The sequence below is a fragment of the Bos grunniens genome, chromosome 17, assembly GCF_055505025.1.
Source record: "Bos grunniens cultivar Pamir isolate PY7600 chromosome 17, Bosgru_T2T1.0, whole genome shotgun sequence".
NCBI classification, from domain to species: Eukaryota; Metazoa; Chordata; class Mammalia; order Artiodactyla; family Bovidae; genus Bos; species Bos grunniens.
In genome coordinates this window covers 70,895,614-70,901,515 of record NC_141181.1, presented here as the reverse complement: position 1 = coordinate 70,901,515, position 5,902 = coordinate 70,895,614, and the positions used below count along the sequence as shown (strand labels likewise).

The 5,902-nt window shown below is 48.0% G+C and overlaps 1 pseudogene; it reads left to right on the top strand.

Moving 5' to 3' along the window:
• The first annotated feature begins 2,757 nt into the window (after positions 1-2,757).
• On the top strand, positions 2,758-5,648 carry LOC147355807 (adenylosuccinate synthetase isozyme 2 pseudogene; annotated as a pseudogene).
• Positions 5,649-5,902: the final 254 nt, after the last annotated feature.

The following is a 5,902-nucleotide window of genomic DNA, read 5'->3' as shown; positions in this document are numbered from 1 at the left end:
CCCAGCTTCCCTAAGTGTCTTGGTTTAGGGCAGAGTACAAAGCCTGGAACAGGAGCGGGATGTGCACAGGACAGGGTGGAAGAGGCCCCCCCCCCTCTCCGCTCAGGTCTCCAGGCACAGATGTTGGGCTTCTGCTTCTTCATCATCCTCCCAAGTACCTGTGAGGGGCCCTGTATATCTGGGTGCAGTAGGATTCTGTTTGTATTTGGAGGCCAGAGAGAAAAGGAGTTATTATTAATGACCCCATAAAGATGGACCAGGATGAGGCTTAAGTTAGGTTCTGGTTGATCACACACGGATGATCATGGAGCATTTTAGCAGTATCAGGAAGTATTTTTGTTTAGTTTTGCTTTCCCTGAGACTTCATATAAACTGAATGGATAGTTGGGAGTAGATTCATCATGAAACAGAAGGTTTTCAAGTGTAGTAGGTACCTATGCAAGGTGTGTTGCCGGGGTCCAGCCCCAGCAGGATCCAAGGGTTCCCTCAGGATGACGGCATTGGCGAATAGGGAAAGTAAAGAGGGGAGAGACAGAGGCTTGATCTTCCTTGGTTTACACAGAAAGCCAATAAAGTTCCTGACATGGAACTTGCTCTGTTCACGGATGCGGCAGGTGCCCTCTCAGTGGGGTGAGGATGCGGGATGCCCTCTCCCCGACAAAGACGCAGGGCACCTTCCCAATGGGGTCTTAGAAACCCAGGCAAAAAAGTGAACAGAGAGCCCCTGTGCTTCAAGTAGTCATCCTGAAAGAGAACAGAGAGAGAAAAGGAGAGAAAATGAAAAAAAAGAATGACATGGGGAGACCAAGCTCTGATGAAGCCGGGTCTGCAGCTTTATTTTCAAAAGGAGCTTTTACACCCTGGGTTACACATTTCCAGAAGTGAAAGATACAGAGTCATGCAGAGTCAGCTCAACAATACATCGGTTTGACCTTCACTGGGACCAGGATGTTTTTTTGCATAGCTTTTCATTTACAAGGGTCTTTGTGTTATGCACATTATCTTCTGGCCTGGAGGCCTATTGACATTTTATGACCTTTTTCTGATCAAGGTTGGTCAACCAGAAAACTTGCTTTCCCTTAAACTGTTTCTTCTTTATTTTTCCAATCTGTGTCTCCCTCAGAAAGTATTAAAGTTACATTCTTATGGAGCAAAGGTGCAGGGGGTTACAACAAAGAAGGAACTTACTAACTCAAGGGTCCTGTGTTGCTAAGGCCAAGGCTACGGCTTGTTTTTCTTGTATACCAACTGTTTTTGCTAATGCACTCCCAGGTGCACTTTGAGTAAAGGACAAGGAAACTCGGTAGCAAACATGGCTCAACAATGCAGTATTATTCTAATACAGCTTTTTTATCGCTTGAAGGTTATGCTTGGGGTGTTGTGAACAATCATGTGCGTTAGTTGCAAGAGTGTGGATAAACCTGCCAAGCAAGCTAAAATAGTAACAGGGGGGTTAAAGTAAAAATGCTCCTTTCAAGCCCAGGAGGCTTATTAACTAGAGCCCTAAGTTGATTTTCTTCAGAGAAAGGTGGTCGGGGATAGCCCGCTGTAAATGTCAGAAGAGTTGGTGAAAGGCATAATGTAATAAACAGTAGACACACAGATTTTAGTTTCGGGGTAGATGCTCGAGCAGATCCAGGGAATCCCTCGAGTCCTGTTCTGCCTTTGCCTGTCAGGTCCTCTCCGCCTGACCTTTGTCACGGGTGGGATCTCCCGTGGTGGCTCCTGGCAGTGTGTGAAACTTGAAAATTCTCCAAGAAGAAGACGGACAGGCTAAGTTTCTTGTCCCACTTTCCCAGCTGCCTGTTCCCTGACCTCCCTTCAGGACCGGGAAGGACGGAGCCCAGCACCACGGGTGCAGGTCTGCAGGCCCAGGAGCCCCAGAGTATAGGGTCCACAGCCCCGTCTTCCTGCGCCCCCACCACAGTAAGGCCATGGGCCCTGATGGTCCAGGCCTCTGCAACAGGAGGACCATGAGTGACTGTCCCATTTGGTTTCAGAAAAGATAAAGAAATGAGATGAGGGAAGTGAAAAAATGTTTCTGCTCTTGAGGTGCCATCAGATAATTCATAGACAGAACCTGCGGCAGAAGAAAGCATGGCCTGTCTTGAGAGGCAGCCACGTCCTCCTCTGCTGACCCCTCAGGACTCACCTTGTGTGAGGGCTCAGTTCATTCTAAAGGAAGGAAAATTCCCATATCTTCTCCATCCAGTTACTAGGAGCCTGGAGGACCATGAGTTTTAGAAAATGCCGACCTGTTAGCAGCACTGTGGAAATGAGGAGGGAGCAGGGAGCATGATCCAGGGCTCCTGTCAGCGTCTGAGCTGTCGACGGGTCCCTGCAGCCCAGGACCCACACTCTGTGGGGCGAGAGGATGGAGATGGGAGGAGCAGAGCTGCACTGGGGTGTTTCTGCTGAAGATGCAGCACCTGCTCTGGGGGATTTACTCCAGATGTTGAGGGAGGGGCAGGTGGGCTCTGTAGTCAGATATGTGGCTTCCTGGGATTCCTGCACTGTCTCGGGTCTCAGCACGATCCTGTGTGGCTCCTCCCTCCCTTAACAGAGATCTCTGTGCAGAGAAGCCTTCCTTGGAAATCCCTCTACGGAAACTTCTCACTGAAACCATGCTCAGAGCCAACGTCTGAGACCCAGGGGTTTTGTCTCACTTCCTCATCATCTGAGCCACTGTGGGAACCTACAGCACAGTAATAGTCAGCCTCATCCTCCAGCTGCAGCCCAGAGATGAGCAGGAGCCCCATGCTGGACAAGGCATCTTTGGATCCAGAGAAGTGGCTGGGGACCCCGGAGCCCTGGAGCTTTTGGGAATCTGAGTTGTAGGACAGGAGGTACCGGGGAGGACTCCCTGGCTTCTGCTGGTACCAGCTTATAGGCTAGCTGCCAATGTTGTAGCCATTGCTCTGGGGCAGGAGAGTCTGGCTGATGCTCCCAGAGACGCAGACAGGGAGTCTGACTGAGTCAGCACAGGCTGGGAGAGGGAACCTGCACACACAGACACAGGGGAGATGGTGCAGGAGCTGCAGGAAAGAGTCCCAGAGTCTGCGCCCCAGGGGATGATGAGGCTGGGACTGAGCCCTGGCCCGGGGCCCGTCGCTACCTGTGCAGTTAGAGAGGAGCACCAGCAGGAGAGGAGTCCAGGCCACAGTGCTCACAGAACCCTGGTTCCCACAGAGGGGCTGGGCTGCTCCAGGCCTCCTGTTCTCCCCAAGACTCTGCTAGAGGAGGGACTGCCATGCAAATAGGGGTCCACCCAGGGCCCGCCCCGCCCCTCCCTGAACCCTGATGCTGGAGCTCTGCTCACAGCCCAGACTGTAGGGGAGGGAGGGGCTTCCCACTTGGGAGCCCCTGGAGGAAGCCCCTGCCGAGACTATACTGGTCCCTGCTCAGGGGACTCTGCAGCCAGAGAGGACACACTGCCGAGTTCCCCCAGGAGCACAGACCCCAACCCCAGCCCAGCTCCTACAGTGACTGGTACTCCTTCAGCAGCTGTGCAAGGACCCCAAGGCAGTCCCATAGCGCCCCCTGCTGGTAACATATGGAAAAGTTTTGCTGAAAAAAGCAATGAAGTTCAAAGTCCTCTAAGAAGGTATGACATTTGTTCTAGTAGAGAAAATAAGTAAACAGATGAAGATGCTTAGAAGAAACAGAATATACTGTCGTGTAATATTTCCACAAAAGACATAATGGATCCTTATTTAGCGTAAATATCTAACAAACTTCAGGAGGTATATGCTTCCAATACATTGGATTTGTATTTTTTTAAGCATTGAAAAAGATGTAAAATTTGTGTTTCTCTGAGAAAGCAGTTAAAGTGTTTTACACACAACCCACAAATAAAGCACAGAAGAGGCAAATTTATAGGACTTCCTTTGTTTTCCTGTGTTTAAGGATCTGCCTGTCGATGGAGGGGACATGGTTGCAGTGCCAGATGCAGGAAGCTCCCACATTCTGCAGAGCAACTCAGCAGGAAAGCTGAGCTGCTGAAGCTCCATCCCCCGGAGCTGGTGCCCTGCAGCAAGAGAATCCACCCCAATGGGAAGCCAGTGCACTGCAGTGAAGAGCGGCCACGCCACCCCACAACCAGAGCCCAGGAGCAGTGAATACCCCGCACAGACATCAGTCAATCAACCAATAAAGTGTAAAAAACAACCTGACAACCAAGCCAGTAGAAGGGGACATTACAGACCACGGTCGTTAAACGTTGATCCAAGTCCTCTCGACGAAATGAAACATTAGAAAAGTAGAAAAGTCCTAAAATCAGGTTAAGACACTGACAGTGTTACCAAATGTTATCTTTTTGATATATGTTATATTTTATATTAAGACTCTCAAACATAGATTTACAGAAAATCCAGTTCACACGTTCCCAGCCGCCCCCGACCCCTTCGGGCTCTTCTCGTGTCTCTGGGGCCTGGGCGTTTGCCAAGACCAACCTGGGGGCATCCTCCTCGTCCAAGGTGACTGAGGCTGTCCCAGGGAGCAGCCTGGGGGGAACCTGGAGACCCTGGTTCTTGGCGGGCAGTGGGACCACGAAGCCAAGGGGAAGGTGCTGGGTCTGCTGGTGAGGACACCAGCACGCTGTGCCACCGCCAGGGAGGAAGTAATGCTGCCTGAACAGCTGCAGATTCTGTGGAGGGTGACTTTCGTCTTTTACCCAGTGGAATCATTACCCAGTGGAACAACTCAGGCTCCCATTGGAGCCTGAATGTTACTGCATTCATTGGAATTGATGTGGTAATTCATCTAGCTGGATTGTGTGAGGAAGCAGAAAAATATGATCAAAAAGGGAAAGGTCTGGAAGGCTGGATAAGGCTTCTCATACCTGACAGATTGTGCTTGATTTTCATCAAACAGCTGATGGTATCCAGGAACAACAGAGAGGAGAACAAGCAGGAAAAAATTTGGGTACCACAAAAAGGGCATTTGCCCTGTTCATTCTTCCAAAGAGGACCACTGTGGACTTAGGATATGCCATCTTATTTCTGACTTTGATGGCTTTTCTGAGAGGTTCCAAGTTCTGGCTAACCACTACAAATCTATATACCCCACATCGGAAACAGACATTGAAGATGAATTCCAAAAACTCAAGGGTTAAATGGAAAGGGTGAAACCAACTGCTAGATATATGGAGTTTATATCCTATATCGAGCTTTCAAAGAAAGACCATCAAAGAAAATCTTGGTAGAAGCTGCAAATGCAGCACTGCTAGATACTGATTTTGAAAGTTATCCTTTCATAACCTCTTTGAACCGTACAGTTGGACGTGTTTGTACTGGCTTGGGTATGCTGCCTTAATATGTGGAGAAGTGTATGGAGTTATGAAAGCTTATACAACTAGAGTTGGGATTGGTCCCTTTCCTACAGAGCAAGACAATGCAATTGGAGAATTATTACAAACAAGGGATAGAGAGTTTGGTGTAACTACAGGAAGGGAAAGATGATGTGTCTGGTTGGACTTTGTTTTGATTAAATATGCTCATATGATTAATGGATTTACTGCATGGGTAGTCAAAAATTTTGATATTTTGGACATATTTATGGAAATCAGAGTTGAAGTTGCATACAAGTTAGATGGTGAGATTATAACTCATTTCCCAGTAAACCAAGAACTCTTAAATAAATGGATTTAAAATGTAAGACAAGGATATTTAAGGAACATTTAAGGACTTTTAAGGAACTACCTATTAATGCCCAGAATTGTTTGATTTATTGAAGATGAAGTTCAAATTCCAGTTAAATAGATTTGCTTAGATAAATCCAGAGTCTATGATTCAACTCTTTTAAGGATTTCCAGTGATACAAGAAGCATTCCTGGAGAGGTGGGGAAAGGACTTTCTTAAATATTTCATTGATGATCTACGAATTCTGAGAATAAAGACACTGA